The 14,717-nt window shown below is 47.2% G+C and overlaps 9 non-coding genes across 9 annotated transcripts; all 9 read right to left on the reverse strand.

Annotated features, from left to right (window-relative positions):
• Window positions 1-9,242: 9,242 nt before the first annotated feature.
• On the reverse strand, window positions 9,243-9,313 carry trnag-ccc (transfer RNA glycine (anticodon CCC)). The gene has a single exon. It is a non-coding gene; the product is annotated as a tRNA-Gly (tRNA).
• Window positions 9,314-9,878: 565 nt separating this feature from the next.
• Window positions 9,879-9,949, reverse strand: trnag-ccc (transfer RNA glycine (anticodon CCC)). The gene has a single exon. It is a non-coding gene; the product is annotated as a tRNA-Gly (tRNA).
• A 405-nt stretch (window positions 9,950-10,354) lies between these two features.
• trnag-gcc (transfer RNA glycine (anticodon GCC)) lies at window positions 10,355-10,425 on the reverse strand. The gene has a single exon. It is a non-coding gene; the product is annotated as a tRNA-Gly (tRNA).
• An 882-nt stretch (window positions 10,426-11,307) lies between these two features.
• Window positions 11,308-11,378, reverse strand: trnag-gcc (transfer RNA glycine (anticodon GCC)). Its single transcript has one exon. It is a non-coding gene; the product is annotated as a tRNA-Gly (tRNA).
• A 1,444-nt stretch (window positions 11,379-12,822) lies between these two features.
• Window positions 12,823-12,893, reverse strand: trnag-gcc (transfer RNA glycine (anticodon GCC)). The gene has a single exon. It is a non-coding gene; the product is annotated as a tRNA-Gly (tRNA).
• An 88-nt stretch (window positions 12,894-12,981) lies between these two features.
• trnag-ccc (transfer RNA glycine (anticodon CCC)) lies at window positions 12,982-13,052 on the reverse strand. Its single transcript has one exon. It is a non-coding gene; the product is annotated as a tRNA-Gly (tRNA).
• An 88-nt stretch (window positions 13,053-13,140) lies between these two features.
• Window positions 13,141-13,211, reverse strand: trnag-gcc (transfer RNA glycine (anticodon GCC)). The gene has a single exon. It is a non-coding gene; the product is annotated as a tRNA-Gly (tRNA).
• A 247-nt stretch (window positions 13,212-13,458) lies between these two features.
• On the reverse strand, window positions 13,459-13,529 carry trnag-gcc (transfer RNA glycine (anticodon GCC)). The gene has a single exon. It is a non-coding gene; the product is annotated as a tRNA-Gly (tRNA).
• Window positions 13,530-13,617: 88 nt separating this feature from the next.
• On the reverse strand, window positions 13,618-13,688 carry trnag-ccc (transfer RNA glycine (anticodon CCC)). Its single transcript has one exon. It is a non-coding gene; the product is annotated as a tRNA-Gly (tRNA).
• Window positions 13,689-14,717: the final 1,029 nt, after the last annotated feature.

The raw sequence follows: 14,717 nt of genomic DNA on the forward strand, positions 1-14,717 counted from the left end.
AGTGTCCTCTACTGTTCCCAGGGTGGTACGGCTATAAGCAGGCAAGAATTCTACCACTGAGCCACCAATGTTGACACATATCTTTCCTTGCCTTTGTGGTGTGTGTGCTGCAAGGCTGTTACATGCAGCTGGAAGAGGAGCAGCATAAAACATGAACTGCATTGGCCCAGAATCAGACCCGGGTCTCCTGCATGGGAGGCGAGAATTCAACCACTGGACCACCAATGCTGCCTCACATGTTCACCTGCCCTTGTGGGCTCTGAGAGCTGCCAGGCGGTTACATGCAGCTGGAAGGGGAGCAACATAAATTGCATTGGCCAGGAATCAACACAAATCCACAAATGCTGACCTGCTTATTATTTTGCCATTGGCCGGGAAACGGACACGAATCTCCCACGTGGCAGGTGAGAATTGTGTGTAAGCGAGGCGCAACTCTGCACAGGAGTTTAGACCGGGTTTGTTTTGGTCTAATGAAAAATCTATTTTAGTTTCTCAAAATAGCAACGCGCCAGCAGTGCGCCTCAGAACACCTTCTTTTTTAGACCAGAACGCCTATGGGTGCACATATGAGCGCTAATGCATTTGCTATTTAAACAGCGTAGCGCAACGCCTCAAAACGACTCTTGTGTCAAGCTTAAACTAGCAATATACTGTTGCGCCGCGCGTATGATAGGGCACTAAACCATCAATGCTGAAACACATGTTATCCTACCCTAGTGGGGTGTGATTGCTGCTATGCTGTTACATGCAGCTGGAAGAGTAGCAACACAGACCAGCAACTGCATTGGCTGGCAATCAGACCCAGTTCTTCCACAAGGCGGGCGAAAATTCTACCACTGAAACACCAACGCTGGCACATATGTTCTTTTGCCCTTGTGGGGAGTCAGTGCTGCAAGATAGTTACATGTAGCTGGAAAAGGAGCCACTTAAAACAGCAACTGCACTAGACGGGAATTGAACTCATGTGTCCTGCATGGTAGGCGAGAATTCTACCACTGAACCACCAATACGGATATACTCATATTGCTGCCCTAGTGGGGTGTGATTGCTACAAGGCTGTTACCCAGAGCTGGAAGAGTAGCATCACAAAACAGTAATTGCATTAGCCGAGAATCAAACCTGGGTCTCCCACGTGACAGGTGAGAATTCTACCACTGAACCACCAATGCTGATCCATATTGTTTATTGCCTTTGTGTTGTGTGAGAGCTAAAAGGCCGTCAACCAGAGCTGGAACAGGAGCCACACAAAACAGCAAATGTTATAGCCGTGAATCAACGCCAGGCCTCCCGCGTGGCAAATGAGAATTCTACCACTGAACCACCAATGCTGATATGCTCATACTGATGTCCTAGTGGGGTGTGATTGCTGCTAGGCTGTTACACAGAGTTTGAAGAGTAGGAGCACAAAACAGGATTTGCATTGGCCGGGAATCGGACCCGGGTCTCCCGCGTGGCAGGCGAGACTTCTAACACTGAACCACCAATGCTGATATGCACATACTACTGTCCTAGTGGGGTGTGATTGCTGCAAGGCTGTTACCCGGAGCTGGAAGAGTAGCAACACTAAACAGGGTTTGCATTGGCCAGGGTCTCCCGCGTGGCAGGCTAGAATTCTACAAGTGAACCACCAATAATGATATGCTCATACTGCTGTCCTAGTGGGGTGTGATTGCTGCAAGGCTGTTACCCAGAGCTGAAAGACTAGCAACACAAAACAGAAATTGCATTGGCCGGGAATCGGACCCAGGTCTCCAGCATGGGAGGCTAGAATTCTACCTGTGAACCACCAATGCTGATATGCTCATACTACTGTCCTAGTGGGGTGTGACTGCTGCAAGGCTGTTACCCAGAGCTGGAAGAGTAGCAACACAAAACAGGAATTGCATTGGCCGGAAAACGGACACGGATCTCCCGTGAGGCATGCAAGAATTTTACCAGTGAACCACCAATGCTGACCTACCTTGTTCCTTGCCTTTGTGTGAGTGCTAAAAGGACATCAACCAGAAGTGGAACAGGAGCCACACAAAACCACTTCTGTATTAGTCAGAATTCGACTCCAGGTGTCCCGCGTGGCAAGCGAGAATTCTACCCCTAAACCACCAATGCTGATATGCTCATACAGCTGTCCTAGAGGGGAGTAATTGCTGCTAGGCTGTTACCCAGAGCTGGAAGAGTAGCAACACAAAACAGGAATTGCATTGGCCGGAAAACGGACACGGATCTCCCGCATCACAAACAGGAATTTTACCACTGAACCACCTACGCTGACACGCTCATACTGCTGTTCTAGTCGGTTGTGATTGCTGCAAGGCTGTTACCCAGAGCTGGAAGAGTAGCAACACAAAACAGGAATTGCATTGGCCAGGAATCGGACCCGGGTCTCCCGCGTGAGAGGCGAGATTTCTACCACTGAACCATCAATGCTGATATGCTCATGCTGCTGTCCTAGTGGGTTGTGATTGCTGCAAGGCTGTTACCCAGAGCTGAAAGAGTAGCAACACAAAAAAGAAATTGCATTGACCGGGAATCGGACCCAGGTCTACCGCGTGGCAGGCAAGAATTCTACCTGGGCTGTCTGGGACAGTCCTCAAATGGTTCAGATCTTACCTTGAAGGGAGAGGTTACTATGTCAGTTTAGGTGATCATAGGTCGAGGTGGACACCCATGACATGTAGAGTCCCACAAGGCTCGATTCTGGCCCCTCTCCTGTTCAACCTTTACATGCTCCCTCTGAGCCAAGTAATGAGAAAGAATCAAATCTCCTACCACAGCTATGCTGATGACACTCAGATCTACCTAGCCTTACTGCCTTATGACTACAGCCCCATTGACACCCTCTGCCAATGCATTGATGAAATTAAAAATTGGATGTGCCAAAATTTTCTTCAGTTAAACAAAGAAAAAACTGAAGTCATTGCGTTTGGGAACAGAGATGAGGTTCTCAAGGTGAATGCGTACCTTGGCTCTAAAGGTCAAACGACAAAAAATAAGGTCAAGAATCTTGGTGTGACTCTGGAATCAGATCTGAGTTTCAACAGTCATGTCAAAGCAGTCAGTAAATCAGCATACTATCATCTCAAAAATATTGCAAGAATCAGATGCTTTGTTTCCAGTAAAGACTTAGAGAAACTTGTTCATGCTTTTATCAGCAGTAGGGTGGATTACTGTAACGGCCTCCTCACTGGCCTTCCCAAAAAGACAGTCAGACAGTTACAGCTTATCCAGAATGCTGCAGCTAGAATTCTGACCAGAAGCAGGAAATCAGAGCACATCACACCTGTACTCAGGTCTTTACACTGGCTGCCAGTTACATTCAGAATAGATTTTAAAGTATTATTACTGGTCTATAAATCACTAAATGGCCAAGGACCTCAATACATTACAGATATGCTCACTGAATACACACCCCACAGATCACTCAGATCTTTAGGATCTTATAAACTAGAAATTCCAAGAGTTCAGTCAAAGCAGGGTGAATCTGCCTTCAGCCACTATGCTCCTCGCTGCTGGAATCAGCTTCCAGAAATGATCAGATGTGCTCCAACATTAGGCACATTCAAATCGAGACTGAAAACACATCTGTTTAGCTGTGCCTTTACTGTATGAGCACTGTGCTGCGTCCGACAGATCGCGCTATTATGTTTTTTGTTTTCTTTTTCATTCTTTTATAACCTATTTTAACTCATTTTAATTTGTTTTTATTTTTATTGTCTGCATTTTATGTTCCTATACTTGTCTTTTAATTCCTTTTTATGTAAAGCACTTTGAATTGCCACTGTGTATGAAATGTGCTATATAAATAAACTTGCCTTGCCTTACCACTGAACCACCAATGCTGATATGCTCAAACATCTGTCCTAGTGGGGTGTGATTGCTGCAAGGCTGTTACCCAGAGCTGGAAGAGTAGCAACACAAAACAGGATTTGCAGTGGCCAGGAATCGGACCTGGGTCTCCCGCGTGGCAGGCGAGAATTCAACCAGTGAACCAACACTGCTGATATGCTCGTGCTGCTCTCCTAGTGGGGTGTGATTGCTGCAAGGCTGTTACCCAGAGCTGGAAGAGAAGCAACACAAAAAGGGAACTGCGTTGGCCGGGAATCGGACCCAGGTCTCCTGTGTGGGAGGCGAGAATTCTACCACTAAACCACCAATGCTGAAATGCTCATACTGCTGTCCTAGTGGGGTGTGATTGCTGCAAGGCTGTTACCCAGAGCTGGAAGAGTAGCAACACAAAAGAGGATTTGCATTGGCTGGGAATCAGACCCGGGTCTCCCGCGTGGCAGGCGAGAATTCTACCACTGAACCACCAATGCTGATATGCTTATACAACTGTCCTAGTGGGGTGTAATTGCTGCAAGGCTGTTACCCAGAGCTGGAAGAGTTGCAACACAAAACAGGGTTTGCATTGGCCAGGAACCGGACCAGGGTTTCCCACGTGGCAGGGGAAAATTCTACCACTGAACCACCAATGCTGATATGCTCACACTGCTCTCCTAGTAGGGTGTGATTGCTGCAAGGCTGTTACCCAGAGCTGGAAGAGTAGCAACACAAAAGAGGATTTGCATTGGCCAGGAATCGGACACGGGTCTCCCGCATGGTAGGCAAGAATTCTACCAGTGAACCACCACTGCTGATATGCTCATACTGCTGTCCTAGTTGGGTGTGATTGCTGCAAGGCTGTTACCCAGAGCTGTAAGAGTAGCAACACAAAAGATAATTTGCATTGGCCGGAAATTGAATCCAGGTCTCCTGTGTGGCAGGCGAGAATTCTACCACTGAACCACCAATACTGTTATAACCATAAATCTGTCCTAGTGGGGTGTGATTGCTGCAAGGCTGTTACCCAGTGCTGGAAGAGTAGCACCACAAAACAGGAATTGCATTGGCCGGGAATCGGACTTGGGTGTCCCGCATGGGAGGCGAGAATTCTACAACTGAACCACCAATGCTCATATGCTCATACTGCTCTCCTAGTGGGGTGTGATTGCTGCAAGGCTGTTACCCAGAGCTGGAAAGGAAGCAACACAAAAAGGGAACTGCGTTGGCCGGGAATCGGACCCAGGTCTCCCGCGTGGCAGGCGAGAATTCTACCACTGAACCACCAATGCTGATATGCTTATACAACTGTCCTAGTGGGGTGTGATTGCTGCAAGGTTGTTACCCAGAGCTGGAAGAGAAGCAACACAAAAAACAAACTGCATTCGCCGAGAATCGGACCCAGGTTTACCGCGTGGCAGGCAAGAAGTATACAAGTGAACCACCACTGCTGATATGCTCATACTGCTCTCCTAGTGGGGTGTGATTGCGGCAAGGCTGTTACCCAGAGCTGGAAGAGAAGCAACACAAAAAGGGAACTGCGTTGGCCGGGAATCAGACCCAGGTCTCCTGTGTGGGAGGCGAGAATTCTACCACTAAACCACCAATGCTGATATGCTCATACTGCTGTCCTTGTGGGGTGTGATTGCTGCAAGGCTGTTACCCAGAGCTGTAAGAGTAGCAACACAAAAGAGGATTTGCATTGGCCGGGAATCGGACCCGGGTCTCCCGCGTGGCAGGCGAGAATTCTACCAGTGAAACACCAATGCTGAAATGCTTATACAACTGTCCTAGTGGGGTGTGATTGCTGCAAGGCTGTTACCCAGAGCTGGAAGAGTAGCAACACAAAACAGGGTTTGCATTGGCCAGGAACCAGACCAGGGTCTCCCACGTGGCAGGCGAGAATTCTACCACTGAACCACCAATGCTGATATGCTCATACTGTTCTCCTAGTAGGGTGTGATTGCTGCTAGGCTGTTACCCAGAGCTGGAAGAGTAGCAACACAAAAAGGGAACTGCATTGGCCTGGAATCAGACCCAGGTCTCCTGTGTGGGAGGCGAGAATTCTACCACTGAACCACCAATGCTGATATGCTTATACAACTGTCCCAGTGGGGTGTGATTGCTGCAAGGCTGTTACCCAGAGCTGGAAGAGTAGCAACACAAAACAGGATTTGCATTGGCCAGGAACCGGACCAGGGTCTCCCACGTGCCAGGGAAGAATTCTACCACTGAACCACCAATGCTGATATGCTCATACTGCTCTCCTAGTAGGGTGTGATTGCTGCAAGGCTGTTACCCAGAGCTGGAAGAGTAGCAACACAAAAAGAGAACTGCGTTGGCTGGGAATCGGACCCAGGTCTCTTGTGTGGGAGGCGAGAATTCTACCACTAAACCACCAATGCTGATATGCTCATACAGCTGTCCTAGTGGGGTGTGATTGCTGCAAGGCTGTTACCCAGAGCTGTAAGAGTAGCAACACAAAAGAGGATTTGCATTGGCCGGGAATCGGACCCGGGTCTCCCGCGTGGCAGGTGAGAATTCTATTACTGGACCACCAATGCTGATATGCTTATACAACTGTCCTAGTGGTGTGTGATTGCTGCAAGGCTGTTTCCCAGAGCTGGAAGAGAAGCTACACAAAACAGGGTTTGCAATGGCCAGGAACCAGACCAGGGTCTCCCACGCGGCAGGCGAGAATTCTACCAGTGAACCACCAACGCTGATATGCTTATACTGCTGTCCTAGAGGGGTGTGATTGCTGCAAGGCTGTTACCCAGAGCTGGAAGATTAGCAACACAAAACAAGCATTGCATTGGCCAGGAATCGGACCCGGGTCTCCCGCGTGGGAGGCGAGAATTCTACCACTGAACCATAAATGCTGATATGCTCATGCTGCTGTCCTAGTGGGTTGTGATTGCTGCAAGGCTGTTACCCAGAGCTGGAAGAGTAGCAACACAAAAAAGACATTGCATTGGCCGGGAATCAGACCCAAGTCTACCACGTGGCAGGTAAGAAGTCTACCACTGAACCACCAATGCTGATATGCTTAAAATCTGTCCTAGTGGGGTGTGATTGCTGCAAGGCTGTTCACCGGAGCTGGAAGATTAACTACACAAAACAGGAATTTCATTGGCCGGGAATCAGACCTAGGTCTCCCGTGTGGGAGGCGAGAATTCTACCACTGAACCATTAATGCTGATATGCTTATACAACTGTCCTAGTGGGGTGTGATTGCTGCAAGGCTGTTACTCAGAGCTGGAAGAGTAGCAACACAAAACAGGGTTTGCATTGGCCAGGAACCAGACCAGGGTCTCCCACGTGGCAGGCGAGAATTCTACCACTGAACCACCAATGCTTATATGCTCATACTGTTCTCCTAGTAGGGTGTGATTGCTGCTAGGCTGTTACCCAGAGCTGGAAGAGTAGCAACACAAAAAGGGAACTGTATTGGCCTGGAATCGGACCCAGGTCTCCTGTGTGGGAGGCGAGAATTCTACCACTAAACCACCAATGCTGATATGCTCATACTGCTGTCCTAGCGGGGTGTGATTGCTGCAAGGCTGTTACTGTAGTGGTTTTCTTGGTTTTTCTCTTACTCAATCAAACTCAGTCTGGAGGTTATGAATATCAGAAGAATATACTTTATTGTCGACAACAAAGGAGAACTTTCAGGAGACCCACAGTAGCATCTCTGTCTGAAAAATTCTGACTCACTCAAATTCTAGCCTGTTTAAATAGTCTTCTACACCAGTTTTTTTCTTTGTTCTCCATATGTTACACAAGATTCCTCCTACTTTAACCCTTGACCCCAAATTCCACCTCTGTCATCAGTTTTTCCCTTATTTCTACATATGTCACACAAATTCCACCTAGGTTAACCCTTGACCCAAACCTGGTAACTATATATCTTATCCATCTATACGTCTCTGTTTACACATGTGTTGCTCTATTCTTATCCATTTTCTGAGACATCTTAGTTGCTTACTCAGGCCCTTTCCCCTTACATAACACTTTACTTGTTTTAATGGTAGGCAAATCTACAAGCAGATTATACACATATAATTTGAATATATAGATTAACTTAACACTTTAAAGAGTATAAAATCCACTTCATAACCCAGAGCTGGAAGAGTAGCAACACAAAAGAGGATTTGCATTGGCCGGGAATCGGACCCAGGTCTCCCGCGTGGCAGGCGAGAATTCTACCACTGAACCACCATTGCTGATATGCTTATACAACTATCCTAGTGGGGTGTGATTGCTGCAAGGCTGTTACCCAGAGCTGGAAGAGTAGCAACACAAAACAGGATTTGCATTGGCCAGGAACCGGACCAGGGTCTCCCACGTGCCAGGGAAGAATTCTACCACTGAACCACCAATGCTGATATGCTCATACTGCTCTCCTAGTAGGGTGTGATTGCTGCAAGGCTGTTACCCAGAGCTGGAAGAGTAGCAACACAAAAAGAGAACTGCGTTGGCCGGGAATCGGACCCAGGTCTCCTGTGTGGGAGGCGAGAATTCTACCACTAAACCACCAATGCTGATATGCTCATACAGCTGTCCTAGTGGGGTGTGATTGCTGCAAGGCTGTTACCCAGAGCTGTAAGAGTAGCAACACAAAAGAGGATTTGCATTGGCCGGGAATCGGACCCGGGTCTCCCGCGTGGCAGGTGAGAATTCTATTACTGAACCACCAATGCTGATATGTTTATACAACTGTCCTAGTGGTGTGTGATTGCTGCAAGGCTGTTTCCCAGAGCTGGAAGAGAAGCTACACAAAACAGGGTTTGCAATGGCCAGGAACCAGACCAGGGTCTCCCTCACGGCAGGCGAGAATTCTACCAGTGAACCACCAACGCTGATATGCTCATACTGCTGTCCTAGAGGGGTGTGATTGCTGCAAGGCTGTTACCCAGAGCTGGAAGATTAGCAACACAAAACAAGAATTGCATTGGCCAGGAATCGGACCCGGGTCTCCCGCGTGGGAGGCGAGAATTCTACCACTGAACCATAAATGCTGATATGCTCATGCTGCTGTCCTAGTGGGTTGTGATTGCTGCAAGGCTGTTACCCAGAGCTGGAAGAGTAGCAACACAAAAAAGACATTGCATTGGCCGGGAATCAGACCCAGGTCTACCGCGTGGTAGGCAAGAAGTCTACCACTGAACCACCAATGCTGATATGCTCAAAATCTGTCCTAGTGGGGTGTGATTGCTGCAAGGCTGTTACCCGGAGCTGGAAGATTAACTACACAAAACAGGAATTTCATTGGCCGGGAATCAGACCCAGGTCTCCCGTGTGGGAGGCAAGAATTCTACCACTGAACCATTAATGCTGATATGCTCATGCTGCTGTCCTAGTGGGTTGTGATTGCTGCAAGGCTGTTACCCAGAGCTGGAAGAGTAGCACCACAAAAAAGGAATTGCATTGGCCGGGAATCGGACTCGGGTCTCCCGCATGGGAGGTGAGAATTCTACCACTGAACCACCAATGCTGATATGCTCATACTGCTCTCCTAGTGGGGTGTGATTGATGCAAAGATGTTAACCAGAGCTGGAAGAGAAGCAACACGTAAAGGGAACTGTGTTGGCTGGGAATCAGACCCAAGTCTCCTGTGTGGGAGGCGGGAATTCTACCACTAAACCACCAATGCTGATATGCTCATACAGCTGTCCTAGTGGGGTGTGATTGCTGCAAGGCTGTTACCCAGAGCTGTAAGAGTAGCAACACAAAAGAGGATTTGCATTGGCCGGGAATCGGACCCGGGTCTCCCGCGTGGCAGGTGAGAATTCTATTACTGAACCACCAATGCTGATATGCTTTTACAACTGTCCTAGTGGTGTGTGATTGCTGCAAGGCTGTTTCCCAGAGCTGGAAGAGAAGCTACACAAAACAGGGTTTGCAATGGCCAGGAACCAGACCAGGGTCTCCCACGCGGCAGGCGAGAATTCTACCAGTGAACCACCAACGCTGATATGCTCATACTGCTGTCCTAGAGGGGTGTGATTGCTGCAAGGCTGTTACCCAGAGCTGGAAGATTAGCAACACAAAACAAGAATTGCATTGGCCAGGAATCGGACCCGGGTCTCCCGCGTGGGAGGCGAGAATTCTACCACTGAACCACCAATGCTGATATGCTCATGCTGCTGTCCTAGTGGGTTGTGATTGCTGCAAGGCTGTTACCCAGAGCTGGAAGAGTAGCAACACAAAAAAGACATTGCATTGGCCGGGAATCAGACCCAGGTCTACCACGTGGCAGGTAAGAATACTACCACTGAACCACCAATGCTGATATACTCAAATTCTGTCCTAGTGGGGTGTGATTGCTGCAAGGCTGTTACCCGGAGCTGGAAGATTATCTACACAAAACAAGAATTTCATTGGCCGGGAATCAGACCCAGGTCTCCCGTGTGGGAGGCAAGAATTCTACCACTGAACCACCAATGCTGTTATAATAATAAAGTTGTCCGAGTGGGGTGTGATTGCTGCAAGGCTGTTACCCAGAGCTGTAAGAGTAGCAACACAAAAGAGGATTTGCATTGGCCGGGAATCGGACCCAGGTCTCCCGCGTGGCAGGCGAGAATTCTACCACTGAACCACCAATGCTGATATGCTTATACAACTGTCCTAGTGGGGTGTGATTGCTGCGAGGCTGTTACCCAGAGCTGGAAGAGTAGCAACACAAAACAGGGTTTGCATTGGCCAGGAACCCGACCAGGGTCTCCCACGTGGCAGGCGAGAATTCTACCAGTGAACCACCAATGCTGATATGCTTATACTGCTGTCCTAGTGGGGTGTGATTGCTGCAAGGCTGTTACCCAGAGCTGGAAGATTAGCAACACAAAACAAGAATTGCATTGGCCAGGAATCGGACCCGGGTCTCTCGCGTGGGAGGCAAGGATTCTACCACTGAACCATTAATGCTGATATGCTCATGCTGCTGTCCTAGTGGGTTGTGATTGCTGCAAGGCTGTTACCCAGAGCTGGAAGAGTAGCAACACAAAAATGAAATTGCATTGGCCGGGAATCAGACCCAGGTCTACCGCGTGGCAGGCAAGAAGTCTAACACTGAACCACCAATGCTGATATGCTCAAACACCTGTCCTAGTGGGGTGTGATTGCTGCAAGGCTGTTACCCGGAGCTGGAAAATTAACTACACAAAAGAGGAATTGCATTGGCTGGGAATCAGACCCAGGTCTCCCATGTGGGAGGCGAGAATTCTACCACTAAACCACCAATGCTGATATGCTCATACTGCTGTCCTAGTGGGTTGTGATTGCTGCAAGGCTGTTACCCAGAGCTGGAAGAGTAGCAACACAAAAAGAAATTGCATTGGCCGGGAATTGGACCCGGGTCTACCGCGTGGCAGGCAAGAATTCTACCACTGAACCACCAATGCTGTTATAATAATAAAGTTGTCCTAGTGGGGTGTGATTGCTGCATGGCTGTTACCCAGAGCTGGAAGAGTAGCAACACAAAAGAGGATTTGCATTAGCCAGGAATTGAACCCGGGTCTCCCGCGTGGCAGGCGAGAATTCTACCACTGAACCACCAATGCTGATATGCTCATACTGCTGTCCTAGTTGGGTGTGATCGCTGCAAGGCTGTTACCCGGAGCTGGAAGATTAACTACACAAAACAGGAATTTCATTGGCCGGGAATCAGACCCAGGTCTCCCGTGTGGGAGGCGAGAATTCTACCACTGAACCATTAATGCTGATATGCTCATGTTGCTGTCCTAGTGGGTTGTGATTGCTGCAAGGCTGTTACTCAGAGCTGGAAGAGTAGCAACACAAAAATGAAATTGCATTGGCCGGGAATCAGACCCAGGTCTCCTGCGTGGCAGGCGAGAATTCAGGGTTTGCAGGGATTAGCAACACAAAACAAGAATTGCATTGGCCAAGAATCGGACCCGGGTCTCTCGCGTGGGAGGCAAGGATTCTACCACTGAACCATTAATGCTGATATGCTCATGCAGCTGTCCTAGTGGGTTGTGATTGCTGCAAGGCTGTTACCCAGAGCTGGAAGAGTAGCAACACAAAAATGAAATTGCATTGGCCGGGAATCAGACCCAGGTCTACCGCGTGGCAGGCAAGAAGTCTACCACTGAACCACCAATGCTGATATGCTCAAACAACTGTCCTAGTGGGGTGTGATTGCTGCAAGGCTGTTACCCGGAGCTGGAAGATTAACTACACAAAACAGGAATTGCATTGGCTGGGAATCAGACCCAGGTCTCCCATGTGGGAGTCGAGAATTCTACCACTGAACCATTAATGCTGATATGCTCATGCTGCTGTCCTAGTGGGTTGTGATTGCTGCAAGGCTGTTACCCAGAGCTGGAAGAGTAGCAACACAAAAAGAAATTGCATTGGCCGGGAATTGGACCCGGGTCTACCGCGTGGCAGGCAAGAATTCTACCACTGAACCACCAATGCTGTTATAATAATAAAGTTGTCCTAGTGGGGTGTGATTGCTGCAAGGCTGTTACCCAGAGCTTGAAGAGTAGCAACACAAAAATGAAATTGCATTGGCCGGGAATCAGACCCAGGTCTACCGCGTGGCAGGCAAGAAGTCTACCACTGAACCACCAATGCTGATATGCTCAAACAACTGTCCTAGTGGGGTGTGATTGCTGCAAGGCTGTTACCCGGAGCTGGAAGATTAACTACACAAAACAGGAATTGTATTGGCTGGGAATCAGACCCAGGTCTCCCATGTGGGAGGCGAGAATTCTACCACTAAACCACCAATGCTGATATGCTCATACTGCTGTCCTAGTGGGTTGTGATTGCTGCAAGGCTGTTACCCAGAGCTGGAAGAGTAGCAACACAAAAAGAAGTTGCATTGGCCGGGAATTGGACCCGGGTCTACCGCGTGGCAGGCAAGAATTCTACCACTGAACCACCAATGCTGTTATAATAATAAAGTTGTACTAGTGGGGTGTGATTGCTGCAAGGCTGTTACCCAGAGCTGGAAGAGTAGCAACACAAAAGAGGATTTGCATTAGCCGAGAATTGAACCCGGGTCTCCCGCGTGGCAGGCGAGAATTCTACCACTGAACCACCAATGCTGATATGCTCATACTGCTGTCCTAGTTGGGTATGATCGCTGCAAGGCTGTTACCCAGTGCTGGAAGAGTAGCACCACAAAAAAGGAATTGCATTGGCCGGGAATCGGACTCGGGTCTCCCGCATGGGAGGTGAGAATTCTACCACTGAACCACCAATGCTGATATGCTCATACTGCTCTCCTAGTGGGGTGTGATTGATGCAAGGCTGTTACCCAGAGCTGGAAGAGTAGCAACACAAAAGAGGATTTGCATTAGCCGGGAATCGAACCCGGGTCTCCCGCGTGGCAAGCGAGAGTTCTACCACTGAACCACCAATGCTGATATGCTTATACAAGTGTCCTAGTGGGGTGTGATTGCTGCAAGGCTGTTACCCAGAGCTGTTGGATTAGCAACACAAAACAAGAATTGCATTGGCCAGGAATCGGACCCGGGTCAGTCGCGTGGGAGGCGAGAATTCTACCACTGAACCATTAATGCTGATATGCTCATGTTGCTGTCCTAGTGGGTTGTGATTGCTGCAAGGCTGTTACCCAGAGCTGGAAGAGTAGCAACACAAAAGAGGATTTGCATTAGCCGGGAATTGAACCCGGGTCTCCCGCGTGGCAGGCGAGAATTCTACCACTGAACCACCAATGCTGATATGCTCATACTGCTGTCCTAGTTGGGTATGATCGCTGCAAGGCTGTTACCCAGTGCTGGAAGAGTAGCACCACAAAAAAGGAATTGCATTGGCCGGGAATCGGACTCGGGTCTCCCGCATGGGAGGTGAGAATTCTACCACTGAACCACCAATGCTGATATGCTCATACTGCTCTCCTAGTGGGGTGTGATTGATGCAAGGCTGTTACCCAGAGCTGGAAGAGTAGCAACACAAAAGAGGATTTGCATTAGCCGGGAATCGAACCCGGGTCTCCCGCGTGGCAGGCGAGAGTTCTAGGAACTTATTGGTTAATTATTACTCAATAAACTAACTGTTTAAATGTGTAATGCTCCAAGGTAAATAAAATCTGCCTAAGCGCTTTATTCTTGTGTTTTTTGACATTCTTTCATGAAAAATAAAGCATACTAACTTGAATGTGTCACTATTTAGTAGTTGTTGTAGCATTGTTATGCTTATGGTTATTATTGTTCTGTATTTTGATGTACAAATGATCTATAGAAATGTCATAGAGTATATAGTGTACACACACACACACACACACACACACATATATACACACATATATATATATATATATATATATATATATATATATATATATATATATATATATATATGTGTGTGTGTGTATATAGTGTGCATAGTGTATATGGAATTAAAAGTCAAGTAGTCAGTTATTTATATATGCATTATTTATCTAACAATTGTCAACAGAACAGTAATGAATATAGAGTAGAAAATGTAAAAATAATAAATTAGTTATTAATAATACAGTATTAACAATATAAATAAACAATGTTAATAAAACGTTAAATACAAACAGAAACAGACACAAAGTGGACTTAAAAGTCAAGGACATTTATTAATGCAATATTTATTTAACAATGGTCAACAAAACAGTAATGAACATGGAATAAAAATTCTTAAAAATTAAATGTTAAATATTAACAGAATAAATACAAAATTAACAAATTAAATAAAATGTTAAATAAATTTAGAAACCAACAATAAGTGAAATAGAATAAATTTAACTATTATGGTTGTAACCTGTATACACTTTATACATACACACACATATAATTTATAACATATAAATAATAAATAAGTTAAATAAAATGTCAACAAAATAAATAAACTTTAAATAAAAAGTAATAAAACAGAAT

The sequence above is a fragment of the Danio rerio genome, chromosome 4, assembly GCF_049306965.1.
Source record: "Danio rerio strain Tuebingen ecotype United States chromosome 4, GRCz12tu, whole genome shotgun sequence".
Lineage (NCBI taxonomy): Eukaryota > Metazoa > Chordata > Actinopteri > Cypriniformes > Danionidae > Danio > Danio rerio.